The following is a 17,624-nucleotide window of genomic DNA, read 5'->3' on the forward strand; positions in this document are numbered from 1 at the left end:
TTGTGTTAGAAATACGCAATGTGGATTTTTTTTTTTTGCTTCACCCATGAGATTTTGAGGTTAATGAAAGTACATTTCTGTATCCAATACATAATACTTCGAAGCCCGATACTGTTATATGAAGGCGGGTTTCTGCTCTAGCCTCCTATTTATCTCTGCAGGATCGAGTTATGGAAAACCGTGGTAAGGTCAAAGTTCATCCTCTTCTCTTCCGAGAACAGAACATCTATGGGGCTCATCAGATCCCTGACTCATATTCCCCAAGTCTCCAAGATGAGCAAGAGAATTTACGCCCCCAATAGCTGTCGCGGAGAGACGTACTGCTAACATTAAGTTAACCATAAAAAAATTATAAAGTATGCAATTATGGATTATGGAGACCTATTACCTTTCCTTACTGTCGTGATGACATCTGTGAGGTTCATCTACGGGGCAGCTACAATCTGCGGGGACCTTAGTTGTACACAGGGCCGTTTCTAGACAATTTAGCTCCCAGGGCGAAGAAATAAAAATGCGCCCCCCCCCCCCCCCCCAATACATAGCATGGTATTATAGTAATTTCGCGCGCCGAAGGCGCGCGCCGAAATAGGGGGTGTGGCTTGATATTAAAAGGGGTGTGGCTTAATGTAAGGCGTGGTCTAGCAGGAAAACAATTACCTTATATCACACTTTTGCAACCTGCAAGACCAGACATTGGTTGCTGCAGGAATTGTTATTGTCCTCCCGCACTTAAGTTGGCTGGCTGAAGGCCACACAATGACCTAGTACGCCTCACAATGACAGGCTACTTAAATCATTATACACTATTTATCTGTGATGCCAATTACACATTACGCCGTACACTGTGATGACGATTACATATTACGCCGCACACCGTGATGACAATTACACATTACACCGCACACCAAGATGCCCATTAGACCACACACTGTGATGGCAATTACACAATACTCCCCACATCGTAATGCCCATTACACATTATGCCCCATGTGCCGCTGCCGCACAACCGATGCTGTTTACTAATATGCCCCCACAGTGCCAGATATGCCCCCACAGCGCCACAAATATATACCCCACAGTGCCACATATATGCCCCCACAGTGCCACACATATGCCCCCACAGTGACACAAATATATGCCCCCACAGTGACACAAATATATGCCCCCACAGTCCCACAAATATATGCCCCCACAGTGCCACACATATGCCCCCAGTGCCACAAATATATGCCCCCACAGTGCCACAATTATGCCCCACAGTGCCACACATATGCCCCACAGTGCCACAGATATATGCCCCCAGTGCCACAGATATATGCCCCCCAGTGCCACAGATATATGCCCCCCAGTGTCACAAACATATGCCCCCAGTAACAAACTTACTTGGAGAGGGGAGGGGAGCGCATCGTGCTTCTCTCCTATCCCGCGCCCGAGCTCCTATTGGCTGACAGCGGCAGCCCAGTGACGTGGGCGAGGGGACGGAGAAACGCACGATGCGTTCCCCTCCCCTCTCCAGCGTGGAGTCGGGCGGCCGGGGAGACAGCGGCAGCGGCTGCGGCTGCGGCTGCGGCTGCGGGCGGGGGGGTTAGACTGCCGGGCGCCCTGGCTGTTTCAGAGGCGGACAAGCCGTGCGGCGCCCCGGGCTGCTGCACGGCTTGTCCGCCTCTAGAAACGGCCCTGGTTGTACATTACACACCATTGTTGCTGAGGCAGATATTACATTCAGGCGTTGTGCGTTCCATCTAAAGGCTTGGGGGACTGGGTGCCAAAGAGCTTATTTACAGACAAAAGCATCCACCTTTCATCCACCGTGTGACATGTACAATAGTCAGGAACAGGTCAGTTCTTTGTCTGGACGGATTTCATTTCTCGCTGCATCCAACCAGATGAGGAGGGAATTGATTACTCTACAGCTGAGGATCCTGGGCAGAACATCAGTGTCTATCAGGTGCAACATGTGATTAATGTACGATATGTACTCATGTTACACTTAGGGGGTTATTCTGGTTGATTCGCAAGACTGCGAATTTGCGGCCTTGCAAGTTCACCAAACCCTGCCTTGCGAACGATGGCCTGGCCGCCACCCATTCGCAAGGGTGATTGCCTCGCAGGGCCTGCGAATTATCCGCAGCCTAGTGGGATCCACCCACATCATTCGATGGTCAGCGACCAACGAATGATGGCGAAGGTGCACGCATATAAAAGTGAGAATGAAGTCACTTACATATGCGAGGATGCTCGGGAGGAAGTGGAGGGGCAGCTGACATCCGGTGATGTCAGCTGGCCGCACCCGCGCCACCCGCGTCCAGCGTTCTCATAGGAACGCCCATGAAACGCTGGGTGTTCCCTCATGTAAATGGCCTGGCCCACCGCCCCATACCCCTCCATGCCCCCGCCCGCACACTTAGGTGCCTTCGCCCAGCAAACACCCTGTTCGCCGTGGCCGCGCACTCCCGGCGTATGCACAAGCGCAGAAATGACCCTGCGCATGCGGCCACACTGCGAATATGCTGGTCCATGCGAACGGACCAGAATAAGGCCCTTAATGTAGAAGAAGAATAGAACAAAAAATGCAAATGAAAAATAAAACGTGGAAAAAACAGACATGCATTTGCTGCGACAGATAGACAATAAAGGTTCGGAGACTCTAATGTCTTGGCACTAAGTGAGCAACCGACAAAACAAAGATAATTGCTTTCTGATATGAGAAACAATACCATTTCTGTTCTGAATATGACATTGAAATGTTGGTGGTTAGTGACATCTTATTTAATACTTCTTTGCAATGCTGTCAATCATTTGGGAGGCTGGTTCTTTACAGATGCACAGACTAAAGCTGGCCATACATCTACAGATCGATTGTCAGATTGGGCTGCTTGGAACAAAATCCTGATAATGGATGAGAGCAAATGTCAGTTGACCGTTTGCTTTGAAATGCTGGAAAACTGCCCAAAACTGTCATTCAGATATTACCAGGTTTTTGTTCCAACCAGCAAAATCTGAAAATCGATCTGCAGATGTATGGCCACCTTAAGAAGGTATTTATCAAAGCTTGAAGAGTGATAACATTTTGAAAGATACTGGCAGAGCTCTGACCAATGCCAGAATTTTCAGCACCCCCTTCAAACTATACATTTGTGCCCTATTTCCCCTCATTTTTAAAGGGACACACAATAATACCCCCCAATTTAAATTACGCCACACAGTCACACAATCATATTCACATAAAACTGCATGTAGTGCCCCTGATTCATATTACACTACAATGTAGTGCACCTTATTCACTTTATGACGGTAACGCTGGGACCGGCACATGCGAGGTCGCTTCTCAGTACTGCGCATATGCTGCCCCCAGCCTCTATGGGCTGCTTCGGAAGCAGGCGGTACAAGCGTATTGATGGTCGTGGGTCCGGCGCATGCGCAGTATCGTCCACAGTACGGCGCATGCACAGAGCCCATTTTATCGGCTGCCCTGCGGCAGCCCATAGAGAGGCATCCCGGAGGGAGGGAACATCTCCCAATGGGACTGCCTTGAGTGACTGGCAGGTTGGACTTCCAATAAGTAGCCACTGCCAGTCACAGTGAAGCCAGTGCAGTCTCACAGACTGTACCTGGCTTTACACAGGTGGCGGATTTTACCTGGGGGGCTGCAGCCCTGCAGCCCATAGGTAAAAACCGCCACTGGTAGAATGTAATATTATTGGGAAACTTCCAGCCTTGTACTTTGATATAAAGGGATTATTGTACATTTCCCATGTGGTACTCATGCTCTGTGTCCTAGATTGCATTATCTTTGCCCTGTACTTAATGTGACCGGGGCGCGTGGATTTGTGCGTTTAGCACTGACTCACCCATAGCGTTGCGATGAGTAAATCAGGTACAGGATCAAAGACTAATTAATTGCTGAACCATCGTTACATTTTATACTGCAATAGGTTTCCTGTTAATGGGTGATCATATCATACAACTGACCGGAGACCAATTATACACATAAGCCCGTTATTTGCTACAGAGAACCATAGAGGTCAGCATGTCTCAGTGCATCCTGTCCTCTCAGCCCGTTACTTCTATTTCCCATCATAACTCGAACATTAATCCACAGCTGATGGAATTATCAGAGCTACTAATCAGACGAATGGGGCTGTGATTGTGGGGATCAGATCTGGTAAGAAATTGTCACATTTGTGTAATGTTGTAGAACCGACCTTTGTTTGGTACTTAATATAGTTACTGTATAATAACCACCAAATGGTCGACACAAGTGATAAGTTGACATGGAAAAGGTTGCTATGAAAAAAGGTTGATATGAGTTTTTCATGTTTTTTTTTAAAAAAAGGCGGCTTATCATAATTATCTCCAGTGGGGATTGTTGTATCTTGACATACCTTTGTTGCTTTCAATTAATCTTGCACACTGAAGATTAGATGTTTTATTTCTTATGTATAAATCATACTTGCAGGAGTACAGTTAGACATCTCCACATGCTTGCTCTCCTTCCCCTTCTACTATCCCCTTACTTCCTGGTCACATGTTCTATCCCACTGCAAGATTCTTAAAGAGATACTAACTTATCTAGCTAATGCACATAAACTATCTTTATATATACTACATCTCCCCCTTCCTTTCATATGTAAATGACTACTTTTAACATAACAATGTGCTGACTGCATTTGAGCATAAACATTGACCCACAATATGCAATACATATTAAACTTGAAAAACATTTTAGAACCACAAATTATGAACCATAAATTGAAAGTCATATCTGCTCAATAAGCCTTGTGGGAGGTTTAATGGCTCTGCCTCTTCTCGTCTGAGTGTATGATCCTTCACTCAAAGGAACAGACACAATGGAATCACTTGGTGTTGAGGATGTTATAGGTGGTGTGTTGACATCAGCTTGACTTGGAGCATCAGAAGAAAAGGATGGGAATATCTTCTTGAAATGGGACACATTTCTTGTCACAGTGTGATGGTCATTTTCTGCAACAACCATTGTTCCTTTCCTTTTCACTACAGTCAGTGGACTTGGATGAAAAGTCGTCATGTCCTTGCGTACTACTTTTTGTTTCACCAGAACACGATCTCCTTCTTGTAAGTCTGAAACAATTGCTCTTCTTTTCCGGTCTGCATATTGTTTAGCCTTTTGTTTATTGTCAGAGTCCTTCTTTCTTACCTGAAGATCTCTAGATGAAGGAGTCAAATTGATTTCTGGAAGAGTGGATCTGATTACTTTTCTTTGAAACATTAATGTCTGAGGAGGGACATTTGTTGTAGAATGAGGCACAGAGCGATATTGTCTAAGAAATTGATTTAGAGATTGTTGAATTGGAATTCTGGATACCTTACAAATTCTTATTTGCTTTCCCAGATTACGCATGAAACGTTCAACAAGACCATTAGCCTGTGGCCACAGGGGTGTAATCTTTTGATGTCGAATTCCAAAATGTTTCATAAATTTGCTGAAATCATCACCTTGAAATGGCGGACCATTATCAGTCTTTATTGTTCCTGGAATTCCATAAGTAGTAAATATTTTGTCCAACGCTGGTAAGACAGATGTGGCAGATGTTGAAGATATTATTTCAAGAACAGGATACCTTGAATATTCATCCACAGCGACTAATATGTATTTTCCATTGTACATTGGCCCATAGAAATCAACATCAACATTTTCCCAGACATTGTCAGGTAGATCAGTCATCCGCAATGGTTCACTGTTGGTTTGTGTAGAAAGAAGGTTACATGTCATACAGTTACGAATTTCCGATTCAACTTGTTGCTCCATGGAGGGAAACCATACCTTTTCACGTAGAAGTTGTTTGGTCTTTACAAGTCCTAAATGACTGGCATGAGCAATATCAATTACCCTCTTTCTCAAAGCAGCTGGAATGATTATTTTGTCACCTTTGAGAATGATTGAATTATCATGTACAGTAAGTTCTTGACAATGTTTATGAAGTGTTCGGAAGTCTTGTTCCTCATTAGTTGAAAATAAAAACTGTCCCAGTCGCCAATCATTGGACGTAATGCAATGTTTTACTGCTGACAAAACATTATCTGAAGAAGAAGCCTCTTTGATGTCGGCACTAGTTAGTGAATCAGGAATTGAATTGTTAATAATAAAGTTCACATATTCCTCCACTGGAGTAGATTGCAATGTGTCAAAAGGCAAGGGATGTCTGGACATGTAATCTGAGGGATTGTCAGCACCAGCTCTATGAATGATGGAGAAATGATATGCCTGCAAACGTAAGCCCCATCGCTGTATCCTAGCTGGTTGTTTGGCATTTGGATTTCCAAAAAGTGTCACTAGAGCTTGATGATCAGTCTGGATGGTAAACTCAATGCCGTATAAATAGAGATGAAAACATTCACAACCCCAGACTACTGCAAGAGCTTCCCTTTCTGGCTGAGAGTAACGCTTTTCCACCTCTGTTAAACTGCGACTTGCATATGCCACAATATGATGATCCCCATGTGTATTTACTTGAGTCAAGATAGCTCCAAGCCCAACAGGACTGGCATCCACAATAAGTTCTGTTTTCCAGTCAGTGTTGTAATATGACATTGTGACACTATCCTGCAGACATCGTTTTATGTCATCAAATGCTTGTGATTGAGAAGAAGTCCATAGGAACTTAGCATTTTTCTTTGTGAGTTCCCTAAGTGGGGCAGTCAGAGTAGCGTAATTTGGAATGAATTGGGAGCAATAATTAGTCATCCCAAGAAATGACTTGACTTCACCAGCATTGACAGGTTTGGACATGTTTGTGATAGCCTGGACTTTTTGTGGATCAGGACTCACTCCATCTTGAGAAAAGATGTGACCAAAAAACTTGAGTTTCTGTTGAAGAAAAACGCATTTATCTCTGTTCAGCGTTAAATTTTTAGCTTGAAGACACTGCAACACTTGACGCAGAGCTTCATCATGTTCCTGGCGTGTTGTTCCAAAAACCAGGATATCATCACTGTAATTTATGGCATTTGGAACCGTCTGTATGACCTGACGGATAGCGTTTTGAAACAGCTCTGCTGCGGATATGATTCCAAATGACAGTCGTTTGTATCGTCGTAACCCAACATGAGTTGAGAATGTTGTTATTTGACGTGATTCTTCATCAAGTTCTAGTTGATGATAACCTTTATTTAAGTCCAATTTAGAAAAGAAACTTGCACCTGTGAGTCGATGTATGATATCATCCATAGTAGGAGTAATATGACGCTCTCTTTTGATGGCAACATTAGGACGACGCATATCAACACATATTCTCACTGCATTTGGTTGACCTGGTTTGGGCACTACCACAATAGGGGATACCCATGGTGTTGGGCCAGATACCTTTTCAATTATATCTAAGTCTTCAAGAGTCTGTATTTCTTCTTCCACTTGTTTCCTTATATTTATGGGAATGCGCCGATGTTCTTGTGCAATTGGGATGACTGAGTGGTCAATGTGAAGATGAACTTGATAATCTTTAAGTTTTCCAATGCCATGAAAAAGATGATCATACTCCTGTAGTAAAGCATCCACATCACTCTGTAGTGGTTTTGGGTCATGTATGACAGGAGTGATATTGGGAGTGTCATTTAAGATAGAAGGAGAATCATGAGTATGTGCCACAATTTGTATAAGACCCAACTCTGAAGCAGTATCCAATCCCAAAAGATTACCTCTTGCATACTTGGTGACATAAAATACAGCTTTTGTCTTTTTGTCATTTTTGCGTGCAATGATGTCAAAAGAACCCTTTAGTGGAAGAGGTCGTTTATTACCATACGTGAATATTTTCACAGATGTTGGATTCAAAATGATATTGCCATGCAGCTTCTTGAAACTGGTAGCATCCATTATATTTACAGAAGCACCAGAATCTATTAGAAAGTCAACAGAAGTGTGTTCCAAAGTGATTGCAGTTTTTGGACTGACCTTGTTGTTTCCAACCTGATGAATCATGTAGATAAATCCTTCTGACTTGTCATCACTGTCAGATGATTCTGCAGCTAGATCCATTGTAGAATGCTGATCCACACAACGCACTGTTTTTCGCCTGGCTTTAAATTGCTGTGAAGATTGTCTGTGTGTAGACTTGATTTCTTTAGATTTGCAGACTGATGAAAAGTGATTCATTTTTCCACATGCAGTGCAAGTTTTTCCAGTTGCAGGACAGTCTCCTGAATGTGGATAGGGGCGCCCACACCTGTAACATGCTTTAGCTTTACCTGTCTCCAGAATGGAGCTTGTGTCAGTATGTAATTTATTGCACACTTGCAGCTGGTTCATGCCCCTCTCCATGTCTTTAGCATGTGTCTCTGAAAGTTCTAGACTTCTAGCATATTGCTGCAGTTCAGTCAGCGTCATTTCAGATTTAAGAGCACGTCTGCGTAGCTTTCCACATTTACCAAATGCAATTAACTGCTGCTTAATTTCATCTTCTACATCATGGAACTGACAAGGTTTGGCAAGAATCCTTAATCTAGTAATATATGCATCAACAGATTCAGTTTGTAGTTGCATAGCTGTCCTGAACAAGTATTTTGAATGTGACAGGCTGCATTTTGGAGCAAAGTATGCATTCAGAGAGCCCCTGCATTTGTTATAATCCCTGGTGTCTTCCTCTGGCAAAGTATCATACAGTTCATATATCTTGGGGCCAGCACTGATAAGAAGCATGCTTTTCTTTTTGCTGTCAGAAGTTATCCCCATGGCTTCAATAAAGTGTTCAAACTGGCCAAGCCATTTTCTCCATAATTCTGCTGCATTAGGGGCATCAGTATGCAGAAACTGAGGAATTAATGCTAGCATGTCAGCCATGATTACTTAGGAATATATACTGTAGTTGCTGAATGTAAGTAATCAAAAGTTTATCCTCGTCGCCAGTTGTTGTATCTTGACATACCTTTGTTGCTTTCAATTAATCTTGCACACTGAAGATTAGATGTTTTATTTCTTATGTATAAATCATACTTGCAGGAGTACAGTTAGACATCTCCACATGCTTGCTCTCCTTCCCCTTCTACTATCCCCTTACTTCCTGGTCACATGTTCTATCCCACTGCAAGATTCTTAAAGAGATACTAACTTATCTAGCTAATGCACATAAACTATCTTTATATATACTACAGGGATGCAGTCATAAAGTTGACATTCACAATGTCGACAATTATGCTGACTTAGGGTTAGGTATCAGAGGGGGATGGACACTAGGGAGAGGTTAGGGTTAGGTAGCAGGGGGGGATGGGCACTAGGGAGAGGTTAGGGCATACTTGCCGACTTCTCTTCTGCCTTTTCCGGGAGAGGGCAGCAAGTTACAAAAAGTAGGGGGCGTGGACATCGATCGTTACGTAAATGGGGCGGGGCCATGGGTGGAGCTAACCAAATCGCATTTCGATTAAAATTTTAAATCCTTCCCTTAGCTTACTTCCTCCACGCTGCTGCAGCTTTATTAAAATAATTGTTTCCTTTCCTCCTGCACCCTCATTATTGTTCCTCTCCTCCCTCCCTATTGCTTAAAATATGATAGAAGTATGATTGCAGTGGGGAGGGGGGAGAGGAACAATTTTGATGAAGCTGTGCTGCTGCAGCAGCGTGAAGGTCTGAAGGGTGAGGGAGACAGAGCCTGAGAAACGTTATTAAATAAAAGAGCGGGGACGCCGGGGAGCTGAGAGAGAGAAGCAGAAGGCAGCACCGTAGCAGCCAGCCTCTAACTTACTCACCAATCACCATCTCCTCTGCGGCGCTGCCTTCTGCTGCTCGTCAGCTCTCTCTACTGCTCCCGCTCCCAAGGCTGCCCCGTGCTGTGCTGCTGCTGCAGCCAGCGATACCCTCTATGTCCCACAGAAGCCCCGCCGGCAATACTAGGACAGCCGCGCAACGTCAGCCAGCCCATACACTTTGTGACTTGCGCATGCGCAGTCACTGGTTTTCCCCAGGCAGGGGAAAAAACGGGAGAATCCTGTGTATTCCCGGGAGACCGGGAGAAAGGACCAAAAAGCGGGAAACTCCCGCTAAATGCGGGAGGGTCGGCAACCCTGGGTTAGGGTTAGGTAGCAGAGGGGGATGGGCACTAGGGAGAGGTTAGGGTTAGGTAGCAGAGGGGGATGGACACTAGGGAGAGGTTAGGGTTAGGTAGCAGAGGGGGATGGACACTAGGGAGAGGTTAGGGTTAGGTAGAGAGGGGGATGGGCACTAGGGAGAGGTTAGGTAGCAGAGGGGGATGGGCTCTAGGGAGAGGTTAGGGTTAGGTAGCAGAGGGGGGTGGGCACTAGGGAGAGGTTAGGTAGCAGAGGGGGATGGGCACTAGGGACTATCCCCCACATACACAACCGACAGACCCCCTTCCTAACCCCCATACAGCGGCAACACCCCACCCCCAAACTCTTAAACCCAACACATCCCTTACCAAACACACCATGACCCTCACCCATACAAATGCACCCAATCGTTACCTCACATAACCCACCTACTGTAGCACACTGATTAGCCCTTCCTCACACACGCCAACTCAAGCCGCTTGGGACACCGCAACCCGTCAGCAAGCGTTCCCGGTGATATTACAAATATTATATATCCTTAGGATTTACCATCAAGGGACCAAAGCCTCCATGTCCAGGCCTGCTGACAGGGGGGGGGTCTGGAGTCCCGGGCGCTGACAGAGAAGGGGGTCCAGACCTGGTCCTACAACTATAAATATTAAATAGCTCCTTACCAGCTATCTATCTGCCCCTGATTTCTGTCCCCGAGGTCAGGTGTGTCCATCGGCTCTGCTGCAGCCAGACTTTGCTCTGATCTCGGACAGCAGGGGCTGCTGGCTGGGACATGTAGTTTTTTTTAAGTGTCTGGCAGCCAGGCACCTAAAACAAAACTACATGTCCCAGCAGCCCCTGCTGTCCGGGACCAGAGCAGACCAGACTAATGGATGCCTGAAGCAGTTCTCGGTGAGAGCTGCTGCTCAGGAGGTGTCAGAGTGTTGCTTGGAGATGGTGCACTGCCTGTGCGGATGAGGGGAGGAGGAGGAACCAGCAAGTCACAGGGATCCAAAGAAATCACTGCAGCAAGGATCTCCCTGTCAGCCCCCACCACAGTGAGTACTTGTATTATATATACTTGTTCAGGCTGACCTCTCTGTTGTTCCCCTCTCTCTCCCAATTTCTCCTTTCCCTCTCTCTCTTCTGTTTCTCACTCTTTGTTACACACTCACCAATTTCCCCTATTCATTCTCTCTCACCCTCCCTCTTCCATTTCCACCTCTTCCCTTCTCTCTCTGGGCGAGATGTACTAAGCCTTGAAAAGTGATAAAATTAAAAGTGATAAACCACCAACCAATCAGCTCCTACCTGTCATTTTTCAAACCCAGCCTGTGACGTGACAGGAAGGAGCTGATTGGCTGGTGGTTTATCACGGATTCGGCATGAAAAGCCGGCGGTCGGGATCCCGGCGTTCAAAATCCCGACGCCAGAATCCCGAACGCCGAAATCCCGACAAGGGGAGGGCGTGAATCGCCCCCCCCTTGCGGGCTCGCTGCGCTCGCCACGCAGCGGGCCAGGTGCCTCGCTACACTCGGCACACTAATTTATTCTCCCTCCGAGGGTGTCGTGGACACCCACGGGGGGAGAAAGTGTCGGGATTTCGGCGTTTGGGATTCCGGCGTCGGGATTTTGAACGCCGGGATCCCGACCGCCAGGATTTAAACTGCATCCCTTTATCACTCTTAATTTTATCACTTTTCAAGCTTAGTACATCTGGCCCTATATCTCTCACACACACACACACACACACACACACACACACACACACACACACACACACACACACACACACACACACACACACATACTTACATACATACAGGGGGGCCCTGCCTTTTTCGACAGTCCTCCCGGGCCCCATCATTTCTGATGGCAGCCTTGTCAATGCCTGACTGCAGAGCAGCTGCTATACAGTCAGATTTACCCAAGCTTGGACCCTGCAGGTACCACTATGCAAAGATAACCTTACCCTATAGCAGCTTATGGAATACTGTGCAAGGGATTTTTCAGCAACGGAACCTCAGTGCCCCCTCACTCGCGCATGCCCCGCCCAACAACCCAGATCCAGGAACCACGGCTTTAGCGGAAGCCGACTCTGCTTCTAGCTCTTGGCCAAGTTGGACCTGAACCTGTCTCTTGGCAAGAGGATAATAGTAAATTAGAAATATATTGATCACATCTGCATAAAAAAATGTGGATTGTGATAAATGTGCCCTATAGGCAAGGCTGGACTGGCACAAATTTTATAAGGGGCGATGGCCTGTTGGTCCAGTCCAGCCATAAAGAGACCCATGCTGGCCGTGAGCAGTGCAGCCTTCTGGCTCTCTATTCATCGGCCCCCAATATAGAAAGGGAACATCCCACGAGGCCAGCCTCCCTGATTCATGACACACCCTCCCCCATTGTTGCATGTTAGGGATGGCCATCTTTGCCATTGATCCAATTGAGCAACTGGCCATCGATAGTGGAATACTATGCAATGGATGTCAGTCAATGTTTTTACCTATAGATGGTCATCCATTTTCTTTGACTGATTGGCCTGTGGGCCAATCAAAACAAGGGGGTGGGGCTTCTCTGAGTGCTTGGGCCGGAGCTATGGCAGTCAACAGGTAATACAGTATTGGTGGCTAGGCAATCATTTATACACCTGCCCAGGCAATACAAAGCTCCTATGGCGGTGACTTACCAGATCCTGTATTCCCAGGCCAGATTAATGGATTTAGGATCCCTGCTGATTGGATGCTATTGAAGTATTTGCATATCAGATTCACACTTCTAGAGATATACACATGGCCACTAATGCCGGTGATTGCCAATTTCCCCCTGTGCGCGCTGCTTACGGTACAATAATTAGGGAGATAATAGAGAAAGCCTGAGTCACACCGGGGAGAGTTATAGATCTCACCCGCAAGGTGCGCGGCATTAATGCGTTCTGTTCCCGGCTAAATGGCGGCGCTGACATTTTCCTGAATAGTCGCCTTTAATGCATTAGGCTCAGCTAATGGAAACACGAGAATTGTAGCTGAAAATATTCCGCACATAACAGACCCCTAAAAAGATAAAGCACCGAAATAAAGGGAGCACCTGCGATGTTCACACTGCCTGACACACGCTATTAAGACAATCGCCTGTGTAATTAGCAGTCGCTCATTTTCATGGGGGGATGAATCACTGCAACCGTAAGCAGCCAGATATCTGGAGAAGACTCGGTGCCGGCTACAGGCGAATCAGGCGGTCTCACTCTAAGGGGTACGGAGGGAAAACCAGGGGGGGGGGGACGTCTGCTAAGCCTTAGAGAGAGATAAAGTGGAGAGAGGGATAAAGGTTGAGATGTACTAAGCCTTGAAAAGTGATAAAATGGATGTTTTCAACCAATCAGTTCCTAACTGTCATTTTTCAAACCCAGCCTGTATCGTGACAGTTAGGAGTTGATTGGTTGGTGGATTATCACTCTCCATTTTATCCCTTTTGAAGCTTAGTACATCTGGCCCACAGTGACGACTATCACCCTCATTCTTCAAATGCCGTGCCTGATTCAGAGCTGCTCACTAAGCAGCAGTCGTAGGCCGCTGTGTACGCAGACAGATCCCCTCGCGTGCGTCCGAATGGGAGAAAAAATTATCCGATGATCGTCGACCATGAAATGATTTCTCTCTCCTTCGAAAATAAGTCAGTCTGGATTGAAGCAGGGGCGGGTACTGATGTCATGTGACATCAGACGCCCGCCCCCGGCAGGCATCGGCGCACCTGCATTCCCACAGCAATGCGCAGCATTTTCATGGGGACGCCCATAAAACTGTAGGTGTCTGCACCCGCCTCCTTCTGAAGAGAACGGCTCGGTGGTTGTTGAAGTCGCTGAAGCCGTTCCACCCTTATGTGCAAATAAGCGCATGCGCAGGCAGGGCCGGCGCCACCACTAGGCAGCCTTAGGCATTTGCCTAGGGCGCCGGCCACAGGGGGGCGGTGCAGAGCTGCAGATTAAAGTCAGAAAACCAGGTACCTGACTGACGCGCGAGGAGCAGGAGGAACAGGAAGAAAGCAGTCACCAACCCAGCCTTCTGGGAAACAGCAGGTGAGTCCGCAGCACCCCCACACCTGGAGGCTGGTCAGTGTCATCAGCGGGAGGCAGCGCCTGCATCGCCCGCCCCCTGAAGCTGTTCAATTTCATCGGCGGGAGGTAGCGCACGCACCCCCCCCCGCCCCCTGGAGATGATCAATGCCATTGGTGGGTGGCAGCGCCGGCATAACACCCCCACTGCCCTGTCCGTGTATCTGAATCTGCGGGTGGCAGCGCCCGCCGCCCGCATAACTCCCCCACCCCCTGTCCATGGATCTGGATCAGTGGGTGACAGCGGCCAATCTCTCAGCACCATTTAAAAAAAATTGCTGGCTGCCTTAGCCTGTCATCATCATATGACAGGGCAGGCTGCAGCAGCGCTGGCAGCAGGATCCCCTCACCACTCGTTCCCTCTCTCGTCTCATGCACTTGGCTGCCCACCTGTCAGTGTCAGCTAGCTACAGGCAGGCAGCGTCCCTCACTCCCCGTGTGTCTCCGGCTTCCTGATTGATCTAAACAGGAAGTCACATGATGCACACGATGTAACTGTGCACTGGAGGAGCCCTGCTGCTCAGCCAGCCTCAGCCCAGCAGTAAGGAGAAGAGCTGCAGCAGCCACCCATAAGAGCAGAGACCAGGCAAGTTCTGCTAAATATAATAGGGGGTGGGGGGTGCCACATTAAGGATTGGGGAGGGCTGAGAGTGACATATTAAGCTTTTTTTTTGGGGGGGGGGGGTGTCACATTAAGGTTTAGGGGGAGGGAGGGGGAGCGGGGCACATTAATGTTTGTGGGGAAAGAGTCACAGTAATATATGCTGAGGGGAAGAGGGAGAATATCACAGGTAATGTGCCCCATATATATACTATAGCCCTGTCCTCAGCACCACCGGTAACCCTGCCGGGTGTATGTATGTATATATGTATGAGAGCGGCCGGGTGTATGTATGTATGTATGAGAGCGGGTGTATGTATGTATGTATGAGAGCGGCAGGGTGTATGTATGTATGAGAGCGGCAGGGTGTATGTATGTATGAGAGCGGCAGGGTGTATGTATGTATGTGAGCGGCAGGGTGTATGTATGTATGTATGGAGCTGCAGGGTGTATGTATGTATGTATGTATGTGAGCGTTGGATGTATGTATGTATGTATGGAGCTGCAGGATGTATGTATGTATGTATGTATGAGAGCTGCAGGGTGTATGTATGTATGTATGTATGTGAGCGTTGGATGTATGTATGTATGTATGTATGTATGGAGCTGCAGGGTGTATGTATGTATGTGAGCTGCGGGGTGTATGTATGTATGAGAGTGGCAGTGTATAAGTATGAATGAGAGTGGCAGGGTGTATGTATGTTTGAGAGCGGCAGGGTGTATGTATGTATGAGAGTGGTAGGGTGTATGTATGTATGAGAGCGGCAGGGTGTATGTATGTATGTATGTATGTATGTATGTATGAGAGTGGCAGCGTATAAGTATGAATGAGAGTGGCAGGGTGTATGTATGAGAGCGGCAGGGTGTATGTATGTATGAGAGCGGCAGGGACCAGGTGTATGTATGTATGAGAGCGGCAGGGACTGGGTGTGTGCATGTATGTATGTATGAGAGCGGCAGGGTGTATGTATGTATGAGAGCAGCAGGGTGTATGTAAGAGAATGGCAGGGACCATGTATGTATGTATGTATGTATGAGAGCGGCAGGGACCGGGTGTAAGTATGTATGTATGTATGTATAAGAGCGACAGGGTGTGTGTATGCATGTATGTATGTATATATGTATGAGAGCGGCCGGGTGTATGTATGTATGTATGAGAGCGGGTGTATGTATGTATGTATGAGAGCGGCAGGGTGTATGTATGTATGAGAGCGGCAGGGTGTATGTATGTATGAGAGCGGCAGGGACCATGTATGTATGTATGTATGTATGTATGTATGTATGAGAGCGGCAGGGTGTATGTATGTATGAGAGCGGCAGGGTGTATGTATGAGAGCGGCAGGGTGTATGTATGAGAGCGGCAGGGTGTATGTATGTATGAGAGCGGCAGGGTGTATGTATGAGAGCGGCAGGGTGTATGTATGAGAGCGACAGGGTGTATGTATGTATGAGAGCGGCAGGGACTGGGTGTGTGCATATATGTATATGTGAGAGTGGCAGGGTGTATGTATGAGAATGGCAGGGACCATGTATGTATGTATGTATGTATGTATGTATGTATGTATGTATGAGAGCGGCAGTGACCGGGTGTAAGTATGTATGTATGTATGTATAAGAGCGACCGGGTGTATGTATGTATGTATGAGAGCGGCAGGGTGTCCGTATGTATGAGAGTGGCAGGGAACAGGTGTATGTATGAGAGCGGCAGGGACAGGATGTATGTATGAGAGTGGCAGGGACAGGATGTATGTATGAGAGTGGCAGGGACAGGATGTATGTATGTATGAGAGTGGCAGGGTGTATGTATGTATGAGAGTGGCAGGGTGTATGTATGAGAGCGGCAGGGTGTATGTATGTATGAGAGCGGCAGGGAACAGGTGTATGTATGAGAGCGGCAGGGTGTATGTATGAGAGTGGCAGGGTGTATGTATGAGAGCGACAGGGTGTATGTATGTATGTATGAGAGCGGCAGGGAACAGGTGCATGTATGAGAGCGGCAGGGTGTATGTATGTATGTATGTATATATGTATGTATGTATGAGAGCGGCCATAATTGAATGGTTGCCGCTCACATGAAGCCACTGCCAGAAATTTTCCAGGGCCACTTTTAGTCTCCAATCCGCCCCTGGCTGTAACAGTACTGGGGCATTAATCAAAAAGCAGCCTTCCCCCCCACCAATGTTCAGCTTCTTCTTGTTAAGGTATGGCACATTGGCACTTGCAGTAGTGGCTGCCTGGGGGAGGGGATTATAATATATTTGTGTATGATATATATATATATATATATATATATATATATATATATATATATATATATACACACACACACATGTATATGTATATACACACATGTCTAAAATATCTATCATCTGAAATATACACACAGAAGATTTGGAATGTTTCCTGTTTGCAGCAGGGCCCTCCTTCCTCCATGAATGTCTGTTTTACCCAGTTTGTTCTTGCAGAGTTCTCAACATTTGTAAAACGCAACGGAATCTGCTGCGCTATATAAGAAACTTTAAATAAATAAATAATGCCTCTTTCTTAAGGGTTAATGGGGGGGCGGGGGGGGGGGGGGGGGGGAGTCAGAAGAGGTTTTGCCTAGGGTGCCAAAAACTCTTGCACCGGCCCTGTGCGCAGGCCACCCACCATCGGAACAAGACCGAATTCGGCCCCGTCCGATTGTCATGCCTTTCAGCATAGGTTTCTGTTGTGTTCACTTGTTTCTATGATTTGCATAGTTAGCGCCCTCCAGTGGTCAGCACAGATCTATCCCAGAAATAGTTTGTCCCCCTTAGCTCTATGTAGCTAGCTAGCAATGCATTCTGGGCTAAAGATGCTGCAAGTAGCCATTTTCAATTCTCCACATGGACTCAGGCAGACATA

The 17,624-nt window shown here is 46.8% G+C and overlaps 1 protein-coding gene across 2 annotated transcripts in view; it reads right to left on the reverse strand.

The window, feature by feature from the left end:
• The window catches only part of ALK (ALK receptor tyrosine kinase), a 601,111-nt gene that overhangs the window by 519,417 nt on the left and 64,070 nt on the right, over window positions 1-17,624 (reverse strand). The window contains exon 1 of one of the 2 annotated variants that reach the window (XM_083175496.1): window positions 10,710-10,752. The exons of the other annotated variant lie outside the window; for it this stretch is intronic. The gene's annotated coding sequence lies outside the window, so the exon portion shown is untranslated. Of the gene's footprint in view, window positions 1-10,709; window positions 10,753-17,624 lie in introns of those variants that run through there. 2 annotated transcript variants of the gene reach the window in all.

Source organism: Crinia signifera, chromosome 3 (genome assembly GCF_055691185.1).
Source record: "Crinia signifera chromosome 3, ASM5569118v1, whole genome shotgun sequence".
Classification (NCBI taxonomy): domain Eukaryota; kingdom Metazoa; phylum Chordata; class Amphibia; order Anura; family Myobatrachidae; genus Crinia; species Crinia signifera.